At 44.1% G+C, this 14,518-nt stretch overlaps 1 long non-coding RNA gene across 1 annotated transcript in view; it reads right to left on the reverse strand.

Annotated features, from left to right (window-relative positions):
- Positions 1 to 1,465: 1,465 nt before the first annotated feature.
- The window catches only part of LOC113632569 (uncharacterized), a 152,127-nt gene continuing 139,074 nt past the window's right edge, over positions 1,466 to 14,518 (reverse strand). The window contains exon 8 of the long non-coding RNA XR_003437871.1: positions 1,466 to 1,699. This is a non-coding gene — a long non-coding RNA (uncharacterized LOC113632569). The remainder of the gene's footprint in view (positions 1,700 to 14,518) is intronic.

Consider the following 14,518-nt stretch of genomic DNA (forward strand, 5'->3'; position numbering starts at 1 on the left):
CAAAATCATCAAACTAATTTCCCTCAACATCTTTTAAATCCCATCAACCTTTACCTTTCCTGCCTCCTTTCCTGCTTCTCCCATCCTCTGCTCACCTTTTAGTTGTTGGTTTTGCTTAGAATGCCTCCCCAACCGCTCTGGTCTCCACTAAGTGAACACATCAGGAAGGCCAGCTGACTGTAGGGAAGAGGGAATTGGGAAATCACAAAGAATAAAGTTCAAGATAGCTCAGATTAAAGTGGACTTTAGGGCTTCCCTGGTGGCGCAGTGGTTGAGAGTCCGCCTGCTGATGCAGGGGACACGGGTTCATGCCCCGGTCCAGGAAGATCCCACATGCCGCGGAGCGGCTGGGCCCATGAGCCATGGCTGCTGAGCCTGCGTGTCCGGAGCCTGTGCTCCGCAGCGGGAGAGGCCACAACAGTGAGAGGCCCGCGTATCGCAAAAAAAAAAAAGTGGACTTTAATGTCAGAAATGAATATAAACTGATGATTATAGGGAGCTATTGAAAATTCTTGAGCAGAGTAAACATTTTTTTTTTTTTACTGAATGTAGTGGGGGAGGGCTTCTCTAGAAACAGACTGGATTCACCTCTCCCTACTCCCCTCAGCTTTGGGAAGTTAGTCTTCATGACAGAGGAACAAGGAGAAGGAAGGCAAAGGGGAGGGAGAGGAGAAGGAGAAAAAGAATCTGTATCCCTGGACCAAGGAAAATTGGAAGAGTGGGGAGGGGACATTTTTCTACCTCATCACTTTCTTGAGCAAAAAGGAAAATTTAATAGAAATAGCAAAAGGTAAAAAAGAAAGAAAGAAAGAGAGAAAGAAGGGAAACTATAAAGGAGAGAGAAAAAGAAATAGCAAAAGGTAAGTTTTTTTAGGTAACATGGTCCTCCCCTTGGGAGGGGAGAGAGCAAGCTGAGATACAGCTGGCCCAGAAGTGGGCAAATGAGTCCTTTGGAATACAAGGAGTTTACAAAAGTCAACAGGGGGAATGAGTCTTGTTGAGGTTTCTCCCTGAACACAGCTCTTCCTGCCCCTGCCCCAGGAGCACTGAGGGAAAGGGAAAGTTCATGCAGTCATCCGAGTTCTTCCTCAGTCCCCTCACCCCATTCCTCAGCCAACAGAGAGGGAGCTGCAGGCACCCCCTGCCTTACCCCATTTATACCATAGCCCCTCTGCCCCAGCTTCCAAGGACCAGGCACTGTGCCAGGCACAGAGGGTACACATGACAGAGATATACCCTTTAGGAGAGGTTCATGCTTAGACATTTACAGTACTATGTCAACCTGAAATGCTGTAATTGTAATCCTGTTTTCTGAAACCAAAATTGAGACATGTAGCCCAATATGTATAGTACACTCAAGAGGACCACAGGACAGAAAGAGTTCAGATCAAACCTGGGCTGAATTCTGGAGTTCTAACATGCACATATGGAGAGCGAGAAGGCTCAACACATATAGCTAGACACTTCCTTATTGCCCTTGATGAAGAGGGCAATATTTTATTCCCACTGTCATCTTTGTTATTATTCTTCTTCTTTGGCAGAAGAGACCTTTTCCCCTAGAGTCCTTCCTCCATCACATTCCTGGGGATAAAAAGGAAGATCCTGTTTATTTCCAATCAAGGGAGTTGATTCTGGGGTCGGCCAGAACCAGCGAAACAGGAACTGATTCCTTAAATCTTCCAACTCCGTGCATCAGCAGCTGAAAGAAAGACAGGGCCAGTTAACAAAGTTTTATTAGCATTCCTCTCTATCCTGAATTTCTGTTCAGCCTGACCTCGTTTCTTTCAGGCTCAGCCCGAGCAGGTTAAGATGGTTGCTGTAATTAATCACGCCCCAGCCCCTAGTTCAGACTCACCACATTAGATTTCAATGAAAAAAAAAAAAAGCTGGATGTCTGCATACAAAATGCTCTTCGTTGCCGAAGCAGCCTCCTTTCAGCCTAAAAGAAGGAGTCTGGGAAGTGTAGGAAAGAGGGAAGGTTTCCAGGCCCCTCTGCAGTCTGTGCACACATGTGAGGGGACTGAGGATGATCTATACTCCAAAACACCTCTCCGCTCTCCCAATCCAAACAATTAAAAATTTTAATATATATTAAATGCAATCATAATGTCTGGCATGAGTATTCGTCGCACAGATGTTAGTTTATTGTTATTATTTACTATTATCATAATTATTATTATCATTATTAATTCTCAGTGCCTCAGATTTCCCTTCTCTTTAGATCTTAAAAGGTTCTGTTGTCTCTCTTCTAAAATACAAACATCAGCAAGGAGTGGGGAAGTGAGCAGGTTTGGGGAAGGTGAGTGGGAAAGGGGCTTCTGCTTTGCTTCTGTGATTTTTTGCAACATGCAAATACTACGTTGTAATTAAAAACAAAGAGAGGAGGAGATTGGGGTGGAAAAGGCAGGGGAAAAAAAGAATTTACAAATGAAACTGCCATCTGCTGATTTCTTAGCATTATTTTCACAAATCCTGAAAATAGCAATGAGAAACCAATCTTATTCCCCAATTTGCCTGGAACTTGACAGATACTCTAAGTCCTTAGCTGGGCTCAGGAGCGAGGTCATCTCTGACTTGGGGAGAGGGGTTCATATTGGACTTTTGAGAGGGAAAGGGATCCTTGACCAGAAGAACCTGTTCGACTTTATATTGTCCAGTGGGGAAGAAGGGAGCAGCGCCTAAGCCCCAACTACCCTTCCAGAATCCCAGCTTGGCTTGGAAAGTTTCTGCCACTTAGAGGTTGAGGAACCTCCCCCAACCTCAATTAAAATATATGGAACTAACCAGAGAAAGACAAATATTATGTGATATCGCTTATATGTGGAATCTAAAAAAAGTCTACAAATGAACTTATCTACAAAACCAAAATAGTTACAGATGTAGAAAATAAACTTATGGTTACCGGTGCGGAGGTAGGGAGGGATAAGTTGGGAGATTGGGATTGACAATACACACTACTATATATAAAATATATAACTAATAAGGACCTACTGTATAGCACAGGGAACTCTACTCAATACTCTGTAATGGCCTATATGGGAAAAGAATCTAAAAAAGAGTGGATATATGCATATGTATAACTCACTTTGACTCAATATGACTCACTTTGCTGTACACCTAAAACTAACACAACAGTGTAAATCAATTATACCACAATAAAATTTTTTAAAAAAAAGAATTATGAGACTTTCAGCATGTCACTTAAAAAAATATATAGAACTCAGAAAATGACATTCTGATTCAGTAGGTGGTGCCGTAGCATCTCTATTTTTCTCAAGTACCTTCAAGTAATTAGGATTTGTGATAACCCAAATTCACTGCTTCATCTAATCCAGCTACTGATATGGAAACCAAGGCCTAGAGAGTAGAAAGGAATTCCCCAAGGTCACCCAGCCAATGAGCAGCTGATCCCAGGCCAGAGCTGTGATCTTCTGAACAAAACATGATTCCTCCTATGTCCCAATAAGAACAGGATAAAGAGACGGGAGGAGTGCCAGAAAGATGCCATTTCACATCTAATCACTTCTTGTCACGTTGTAACCATTTTCCTCATGTGGAGCCCCACGCTGATGGATCAGAAATAACATTTTCAAAGTTATATCTGCAAGGAAATGGCTATTAATGTTCTTCCTCTCCTTTTAGAGTGCTGAGGAATACATATTAATTTTCTCTCTACTTATATTGCCTATTTGCAAACTGTATTCACTACCCAGTGCTCCAATTTGTCCTACCCCTGAAGAGATTAGCATGAATAAATGTGTTCCTGGAAATAAAAGAAAAAATTTGTCACTGAGATTTATTTTTATAATTATTTACAGGAATTATTTTAGAATATATGGGGGGGCAATAATAATAATGTGCATACGAGGGTTCTGGCATGATTTACCAGTATTAATTTAGTGTCTCTTCCCACTTCTTCGAAAGGAAGCCCAGCTCTCTCTGCAGCTCTGAGCCAGGGGCAAAACAGCTGTCAGCTGCACCTGGCACCACCAGCACCCGAGGCTGAGGGTCAGATGAATGGCTGGTCAAGGCTTATAGTGGCCAGAGTCCTGGGTTCAAGACCTAGCTTTGCTACTATCCAGTTGGGTGCCCATGGAGACTCTTTCACTCCTAACATCTTCAGTTTCCTTAAACGTAGACTAACTGATCTAAGGAGAGATTTATTACTAAAATAAAAATACAAGTAAGTATGTACAGCTCCCCAAAATAAGGAGAGCGAATATACTCATTAGTAAATATTTAGTAAGCACGTACTATGTGTCAGCACTGCGGGTAGAATAAGGACCAAGACAGATACAGTCCTTACTCCCATGAGGTTTACAGGGAAGACACAGGTAACAAGCAGATAAATAATATAAGTTCAAGTCTGTGAAATACATAATCTCAGAAAGCGTTGACATGTGCTATGAAGACAAAAGCAGACAATGTGAGAGAGAGTCAGGGTGGAGATACTAATTTAGATACAATGTCCAAGGTTTCTGTGAGAAGTTCAGAGCCTTTCTCCTGTGAAATCCTGGATGAGCAGAGCATGGACCGGACCTCAGCCCCACTCACAATGCTTCTGTGATGCCCAAACCGCACAGCTTCAGACAGCTGTGGGGTGTTCTGGGGAGGCTTCTCTAAGGGGAGCAATAATTGAGCTGAAGTCTGAATAATAAGATGGAACCAGCCATGAGAAGACTTGGGAGAAGGGTTTTCCAGGCAGAGGGAACAGCAAATGCAAAAGCTATGAGCGTTCTCTTAGTCTTGTGTTGTCGTGTTGTCACTTTGCTTGTGCTTGAGTGGTGAACTTGAATTCAAGTGCTTCCAAGGGTAGAGTCACCCCAGCCAGAAAGATGAGTATCCCAGGACAACTGCATCAGGCTTTGGATGGCTCCAGAGCACAGGTGGGCTGTGACCTCAAGATGCTGCAGCTGGAAGAAGAGACATTCACAGGCACACAAAAGTTCTACAGCCCTATAAAGCATCTGCAATTTTCTTGCAGAAGAAAACACAGAAGAATCACTAACCTTGATACATGACTGCACTGGCACAGACTGTCACAGACACACAAATGCACACAAACACACACGTAAGTGCATACACAAGAGACACATGCCAATGCGAGAATCACAGGTTCCATCTCATGGCTATGATCTGAGCCCTGAACCCCAATCCGAGACACACCCTGGCCGCCCATCTACTACAATAGCTACTACTGGCCAGTAGACAATGCAGACACTTTAGAGATTGTTGGTACTTGGAACCCAGAGAGTTTATAACTTTTCCTGAGGTACTGGAAATTCATTCATTCAATTCATTTATTCAAAAATATGTATTGAGTGCTGGCTGTATGCTTGACACTACTCTGGGGACACAGCAGTAAAGAAAACAAAGTTTCTACCCTTGTGGAGCTCACTTTCAGTAGGGGGATAGATAACAAACAAATAAATACAGAGTATGTCAGGTGGTGCTAAGTGAGAGAACAATAAAGCAGAGAAGGGGGATAAAAAGTGCCAGGGGTAGACGGGGGGATCAAAAGGCCCCACTAAGAAAGTGATATTTAAGCCAAGACCTGTGGGAAGCAAGGGAGAACCAGGTGGACATCTAGGGGGAAAATAATGTTCCAGGCGGCCAGAACAGCAAGTGCAAAGGCCCTGAGGCAGGAGGTTGCTTTGCAGGTTTGGGAAACAGCAAAGATGTCAGAGTGGCTGGGGTGGAGTAAGCAACGGGGAGAATAAAAGTAAATGAAATCATGGGGCAGAGTGTAGGGCGGGGATGGGGGGGGCAGATCGTCTATCACCTGATTGGCTGGAGTTAGGACTTGGGCTTGCACTCCAAATGAGATGGAGAGGCTTGAGCAGAGGACCCATATTTTGTAAGTATTGTTCTGGCTGCTGTATTTAGAACAGACCAGGGACAGGAAAGGGCAGAAGCAGGGAGACCAAACAGTGGGCTATGGCAGGAATCCTGGAGACAGGGAACAGCACCTGGGTATATCTTGAAGAGGGCATCAATAGAATTTCCTGATGGGTTTGACATGGAGAGTATGAGAAACACAGGAATCAAGGATAACTCCAAGATTTTGACCTGAGCAACTAGAAGGATGGAGCTGTCACACTGAAATGGATGAGCAGATTAGGAGAAGGGGGGAATCAGGGGATCATTAGACCTAAGAAGTCTGATATGACTTTGAGACATATAAGTGGAAATGTCAAGGAGGAAGCTGAACATATGAAAGTGAAGGAAACAGATATGTACCAGAGTTAGAAATTTCAGAGTCCTCAGCTTTCAGATGGCATTGAAAGCCCCGAGACAGGATGAAAAAGATCTGAAGATTGGGCCCTAGAGCAATAACAGTCAGAGGTCAAGGAGAAGGGGAGGAACCACAGAGAGACTGAGAATGAGCGGCTAGAGAGGTAAGGAGAAACCAAAAGCAAGTCAAGCCCTAGAAACCAAGAAAAGAAAGTGATCAAAGAGATGGAGTTCCAACATAATGACCAATTCAGCCAAGGATCATCAGGGGATGTTGAAAGCATTGGGTGAACAGGAAATTCACATGGTCTCAAAGTATCCTCCCACAGATTGCCTATAAATGACAAAGGGGAAAACATACCTTTACAGTGAAGAGATCTGGCAGTCACAACCTACCCAAGAGCTCAAACTTAGCATCTCCAAGGGTGAGACAACCTGACAATACAGACCTCTGATGTGATACAATAGGAAGTACACACCACCCACATGCTATTCCTGCCAAAACGTTTGGCCAGAATCTACTCACGAGGAAACAGACAAATCCAAAAAGTGGAACATCCTTCAAGACAACAGTTCTAACTTGGAAGGTATTATGCTTTGCGAAATAAATCAGACAGAGAAAGACAAATATTTTATGTTATCACATATATGGAATCTAAAAAATAAAACAAACTAGTGAATATAACAGAAAAGAAACAGACTCACAGATATAAAAGAACAAACTAGTGGTTACCAGTGGGGAGAGGGAAGCAGGGAGGGGTAAGATAGAGGTTGGGAATTAAGAGGTACAAACTACCATGTATAAAACAAATAAGCTACAAGGATATATTGTATAGCTCAGGGAACACAGCCAATATTTTATAATAACTATAAATGGAATATAATCTTTAAATTTGTGAATCACTATACTTACATAATATTGTAAATCAAGTATATCTCAATAAAAAGAGAGAGAGAGAGAGCGAGAGAGAGAATGGGACTAGACTGTCCAAAATGTCATATCATCAGGGGAAAAAAAGGAGGTAGGGAGGAATGTTCTAGATTAAAATAGACTAAAGAGACATGACAACCAAGTGTAATGCATGATCCTTTATTAGCTACTGGAACTGAGGAAAAAGCTAAAAAGACATTTTAGGGACAATTGGGAATATTTAAATTGGAACCATTTGATGATATTACTGATGATATTAAATTAACATTACTTTCCTCAGGTGTGGTAATTGTATTGTGGTTTCATAAGAGGTGTTCTTTCCTTAGGAGATGCAAGCTGAAGAAATTAAGATAAACATCAAGATGTCTACAGCTTGCAAATGGTTCAAGGGGAAAAAAGTGTGTGTGTGTACATGCGTGGGGGGGGTACATGTTACATGGTAACATGTTAAGAGCTGAAGAGTCTAGGGGAAGGGACCTGGCCATTCATTATCCTGTTCTTTAAATTTCTTAGAAGTTTGAATTTTTTTATAAATAAAATGTTGGAATAAAAGAAAGAAGGAGTGATTAACTTGTCCAGCGCTACTTGAGGTCAAGTAAATTGAGGACAGAGAGTTCACCACTGGATTTAACAACAGGGAGGTCATTGATGACCCTGCAGATGGGGAGAGCGCAGAAGAGGCAGGCAAGGGCCAGATCATAAAGAGCTATACAGGCCTAACCGTGACCACAGTAGGAGTAAAGTGGTCGCATTTGTGGTGGAGGGCAACTGGTCTCACAGTTGTGGGGAGGATGGATTAAGAGGGGGAGAGCAAGCACAGGAAAGTGTCCTCACAGGCTCTGAAAGTGCAGCCCCACTCGCCATGAAGGGTGGTGAGGGCCTGAAGGGAGAGATTGCAAAGAGACTGCAGCCCAATTGCCAAGACTTGATGTCTGTTTGGGAGTCGAGGATGAGGGAGCCAAGATGGTGCCACTCACCAAAATACCTGATGGGGAGGAGCAGGGGGACTTGATGCATTTAAGTCTACATGCATTGTGCCCTCCTGAGGGACGCAGCAGATGGGACACCCTAGGATCAACACCAGCATGTGACAATAATGTAAACGCAGCACGTTGAGGACCTGGTGAATCATGCCCCCACTGTACTCTGTACATCTGATATCTGAGCCAAGCCAGGACTTTGGGTGTGACAGTGACCTGGCGATGCCTTTGTTCATAAAGTCTCCTCGTCCTGGGGAGCCCCTATCCCAAACCCCTTCCCAGTGCTGCTCACCTGTTTGGCAAGCTTTCTCCAATGCTCCAGCTCTCTGCTCCGGGGTCTGAAACATCATTGTACAGCCTCTCCCATGTGCCTGGCATTAATGCCTATTTGGTGTTGTTAGGTACATTTATTTCTGTCCCTGTCTTCCCAACTAGGTGATCAGTTCTTTGAATGTAGGGAACCCAGTTTATATCTCAAGATATTCCCAGCCTTGCCCAGAATAGGCCATCTATAAACTGGGAAGAAGAGAAGGACAGAGGGAGGAGGACGACAAAGACCAACACTTAATATTCCCCCTAAAAGCTCACCATGCTGACTCCCAGATGTGGGGACCACTTCTACCAGTGGCGGTGGAGTTACTTAGAGGCCACTGCTGCCAGCATCCCCGATTCCTGAGTTAAACCCCTGGTAGGAAGCCTCCCTGAAACAGCCCACGGTGCTCTCTCCCAAAGCTGTTTGCAGTAAGTGACTCACCCAATTAAGAGTATCTACATAACAAAGCCTCACCAAGCTGCAGAGGTCACGCAGACTGTGAAGTGTGTCTTTAGTGTGCAGGGAGAAGGTTCACTAATTACCAGTCATTTCCACCCCTCAAGAGCCTGTCAGCCTTTGAGATGCAGGGGATAAAAGAATCCCCAAATTCCCACCCCACACCAATCACTCCTCCCTCCCCAACCCTCCCCTGCACTTCAAACCTGTGACTAACAAAGTGCCAGGGACGGGCCTCTGCCCACCTGGCTCAGCGCCTGGAGGAAGGAAGGAGAGGAAAGAGGTTGCCTCTGACTGGGAGCATGTTTTAGTAAAAGGAAACTGGGAGGGGCAAGGGAGCAAAGAGAGTTCTAACGGCGCTGCTGCGTCGCCTCCGTTAAACAAACAAAACTTGTATTGTTTTATCTCAATTTATAAAGGTGATAAGTAGAAACCACAGGTAGGCAAGAAGAAAGCTAAAATCACTCACGATCCCACCCCCTGCGATGACCAGTGGTTGGTCACACCTCACAGCCTGCTTCCTAGGTGACATGTATTAAACGTGGGTGTGTGCATGCTCCTGCTCTTTCATAACCCGTTTTTTCATTTAATGAAATATTTCAAATGGCTTGCTCCACGAGCACACAGAAAGAAAGCTGGCAGGGATGCTGACTTGGGCTAGCAAAGAAGATGTGTTTGAGCATCAGAGCACAGGAGGGAGGCATTGCCAGAATTTCTGAAAGCTGAAGGAGGCCATTGTGAGGCAGGAAAGGGCCCTGACCTTTGGAATTCAAATGACTTCCTCTCTATGAACCTCAGTTTCCTCATCTGTAAAATGGGAGTAACACTGCATGCCTTATAGGATTGTTGTGATTAAGGGAAATCTTGGTTGTGAAAGGACTATACAAGCATTGGACATTTTATTCCTCGTTTTAATAGGCATTCATTCGTGGGACTTCCCTGGTGGTCTAGTGGTTAAGACTTTGTGCTTCCATTGCAGGGGGCACGGATTCGATCCCTGGTCCAGGAACTAAGATCCTGCATGTCACAAGCCATGGCCAAAAGAAAGTGTTCATTCGTGCCTTCTCTTTTTTTTACTTAGCCCTTGGCTAGTCTGTGTTGGGAATAAAAAGAAGGCATCTGGTTCAGCCCTAGAGGAGCTTAAAATCTAACTGGGAAGTTGAGCATACACATATGCAAACACAGAGTTAAACAATATGAATAGCTAATAAAAGATATCATCAATTAGTAGATAATTAAGTGTCAGAGGAGTGGCACAGACGGCACTCCAGGGGTTCAGAGGTAAGAAAGAACCTGCCGGATAATAATAATAACCACTTCGAGCACTTTCTATACGCCAGGCACACACGAGCATTGTCTCATTTCATTTACCCACTGACCTATCAGGTAGGTACCATTATTACATCCATTTTGCACAGGAGGAAATTGAAACCTCAGAGAGGTTAAGAACCTTGCCCCAAGTCACACATCTAGGAAGTGTGGCGGCGTGGAACCAAGCAGCTGGACCCCGGGGCCCACCACACTGAAGCCCATGATCTACTCTGATGGAGGTGGGGGAGGGGAAGCCGAGCCCTGTGCTGAACGTACAAGAGGGAGCCTTAGAAGCGAAGATGGGACTGAGGAGGGTGGCCTGGTGTGAGGGAGAAGATCCCAGTTGGCCGGATGGCTAGTCTGCACAAACAGTGGAAGCTTTCACGGTAAGAAGATTGAAGGAGAGGAGCTAAAGCATGTGAAACTTTTTTTTGGTAGAAAACAGGTCACCTACAAGGGCTTGAGGCAACCGAAGGTCCAATCAAAGCAGTTCTGGGGAAGTGGGGCTGGGAGGAGACACCTTAGGAGGCTATTAGATAAAGGTGAGGAGGACTGAAGCTGGGGCAGAAGCACCCAGGGGTAGATGGACAACCATCCTTCCGAGAAAGCCCTTTTTCCTCTGGTTTTTCGTCTCTGTGACATTTTGAGCTCATCTACATTTTGTCCCCATAAGCTCCGGCCTCCTTTTGACATGTTTACTAACTTCTTTCACATTTTGGTTCTGCAAGAAATAGCTCATTCATTCTTTCCATCAGCTACCACGTCAAAGGGAGAATCAATCTGCACAAACTGGGGGTTAATTATCATTAAAAGGGAAGGAGACTGAAGATGATGCTGATATCCGGCAGAGCTGACCCTCCCCAGACTCCCCAGTCCTCCCAGCCTCTCAAGCCCGGTGGGGGACCAGTGTCCCCATATCAGCCAGCTCCACAGGCAACTGCTGCCACTTCTCGCTCCACACCCTACCATCCCTGCTGAAGGGGCTGGTCCCCCACCAGCGAATGGCAAAAAGACTGCCTTTTCTTCTGAAGAAGCAGTACGGGGAGACTGAAGACATGGCAAGGCCTTTGGTTCTTCAAGCAAAACTTAGAGAATGTGACAGAAGAACCACATGGTAGAAAGAAGGTTCAGTAGCAAAGGTGGGGACAAAGAAAGAAAAAGTTTTGACAAGGTACTCATGTAACCAATATTTATTGAATATTGTTGAGTATATGGCAGACTCTGCAGGGAACAAAAGCAGGGTGACATCATTTGTGCCCTTAATGCTGTAGAAAAGGTGGTGGGGTGTGGGGGGAAGGAAGGGAAGAAGTAGAGCTAGAAATAGAAAAAGAAAGAAAAAGAATAAACACTGAACCCAGAGACATGAAGCATCCTGGCCAAGGTCAGGGGTTGGGGAGAGTGCAGGGCAGTGTGGAGGGGAAACCTTCTACCTCTTCCTTGATTCTACCCTACACTCACACACAAGACCTCAAACACTTCAGGCCACCACCTGCCCAAGGAAACGTAGCCCAGAGGCGTTCCCATGCCATTGACTGCATTCCACAAACATCTTTTGAGCACTGCAAAGTGCCAAGCACTTAAGCTCTTGAACTCTGCTGAGAAGAATCAGAGGTGATTGCCATCGAAGGTGGTTGATTTGACAGTGTCCTTGATGCCTTAGAAACTTTAATCAGACATACCGAGTGGCACTGAGGCTTATGGGGACAGAAGACTAGAAATAAAAGGGAGGAATTCTGTACATTCCCCCACCAGATGGGGATAATCTTTCTTTTCTCACTGGGCTTTGTTAAGAGGTAAGTAATGTAAAGTTATGAGGTTACATAGTAGGACAGTGTCCAAGACACAGCAGATATTCTATAAAATCACCTGAACATTATGTTTTCTCACTCCGTTCTGGCATGACTGACTCTCATTACTGAATTTACCAGTTTTTCTGTTGAAATCGTTGCCTGGCTAGGTTGGAGGTATTCAGTCAGGCTGCTTGGTGTTGGGGTCCCCATCACTATTACCCATCCTAGGAGCCCACGGCCACAACTAAGAAGTAATCACCATCATGGGAATGTAAGTTGGTGCAGCCACTACGGAAAACAGTATGGAAGTTCCTCAGAAAACTAAAACTAGAGCTACCATATGATTCTGCGTTCCCACTCCTGGGCATATACCCAGACAAAACTATAATTCAGGAAGATACATGCACCCCTATATTCATAGCAGCACTATTCACAATAGCCAAGACATGGAAACAACCTAAATGTCCATCGACAGATGTGGTACATATATACAATGGAATATTACTGAGCCATAAAAAAAGAACGAAATAATGCCATTTGCAGCAACATGGATGCAACTAGAGATTATCATACTAAGTGAAGTAAGTCAGAAAGACAAATACCATATGATATCACTTACATGTGGAATCTAAAATATAGCACAAATGAACCTATCTATGAAACAGAAACAGAATCACGGACATAGAGAATAGACTTGTGGTTGCCAAGGGGGAGGCAGGGAGGGAGAGGGATGGGCTGGGAGTTTGGGGTTAGTAGATGCAAACTATTACATTTAGAATGGAAAAACAACAAGGTCCTAATATATAGCACAGGGAACTATATCCAATCTCCTGGGATAAACCATAATGGAAAAGAATATAAAAAAAAAGAATGTATATATGTGTATAACTGAATCACTTTGCTGTACAGCAGAATTCTGAATAACTGTAAATTATTCAATTCTGAATAATTGTAAATCAACTATACTTCAATTTAAAAACATAAAAGAAAAATAAGAAGTAATCACCATCAGATCTGTTTAGAAGCCACCCAAAGAGCCAGGCTATGGCAAACCAACTGATATTCTTGGTTGTGAGTGACAGAAACTGGCTCTGGCTAACTTAAGCAAGAAAAGAAATCTATCAAAAGGATATCAGGAAGCTCCGAAAATCAGTAAGAGGACTAGAGACCCAGACTTGGGAAATGGACAAGAAAAGAGAGCTGGAAAGTGGTGGTGTCGCTGGTCATGCTACTGCAACAGTCTGGTTAGGCCACTGCCTGAGCAGCTGCCATTATCACACTGGACATGGCAGCAACTGGCTAGTTGCTCCACGCTGCCTCCCCTAGAGAGTCAATGCCATTGCACTGGGCTCATTGCTGCTGCTGAGAAGGGTTTCCAATCCACCCCAACCCTCTGCTCACCTCTTGAGGAGCCTCAGCTATAAGGGACAGGGAGAAGGATGTAGCCCTTTCAGCTTATGTAGGTGGAAGCAGGTCCTATATTATAACAAGCAGGAAGCAGGATTCAGATGCTAGGTAGACAAAAGAGGTAACACTGAGGGTTAAGGGTATGACCAGACTTAACTCCAAGTTACTCTGGAAACCCATACCTCAAGAACGTTTGAAGGCAAGACTCTAATAGGTTCTAAAACTGTTTTGGACCACTTTGTGGTATTCCAATAGTGGTAACACCAATGGAAATAAGGTTTGCCAAAGGGAACAGGTAAAGGATATGTTTGGCTGCAAATATAAAAACCCCCAATTTCATTGACTTAAACAAATAAGGATTTTATTTTTCTAATATAACAAAAGTTTTGGAGGTGAATGATTGCTAGAAATGGCTCAGTGTCTCAGAGACATCAGGATTAAGTGTCTCTCTGCTATTCTCTTGGACTTTTCCTCATGGTCACAAAATGGCTGCTATGGCTCTGGATATCGTATCCAAGTCCATGAAAGGAAGAAGGGAGAAAGAAAGAAAAGATCCAAAACACCTGCATCATCTCCTTTGATCAAGAAAACAAGACCGTTTCCCAGAACTCCCCCTCCTTCTTTGCCACAGCCTTACTTCTACTTGCGCTTCAATTGCCCAAACTGGGTCATGTGGCCATTCCTAATGGCAAGGATGATTAGAAAAAATGAAAACAGTATTGTCATGATTGGCCTCCACCAATTTTGATCCACTGCTTAGGTGGGGGCACACTGCTACAATGTTAACGTGAGGAAGAAGGAGGGAGGTGGATATTGGACAACTTATCTAAATTCTGGTATCAGATTTGGGCATTGCAGGATCAGAAGTTGGACACACGAGCATGGGGGACAAGGGCCTTCCAGGAAGAGGTGACAGAGGAGCAGAAAAACACAGAGCATGTAGACAGAACACTAGATTTGGCTGGGGTGTAGGCGGCTGCACTTTTGTTAATCTATCCTATAGAAATAAAATCACTGACTGCAAGGATATAGAGCAAAAAAAATTGTACTAGTGAAAAAATTCTGATAACAACCTATATGACCATCAACAGGGGAA

The sequence above is a fragment of the Aethalodelphis obliquidens genome, unplaced genomic scaffold, assembly GCF_003676395.1.
Source record: "Aethalodelphis obliquidens isolate GAN/ISIS:26980383/991018 unplaced genomic scaffold, ASM367639v1 scaffold37, whole genome shotgun sequence".
Classification (NCBI taxonomy): Eukaryota; Metazoa; Chordata; class Mammalia; order Artiodactyla; family Delphinidae; genus Aethalodelphis; species Aethalodelphis obliquidens.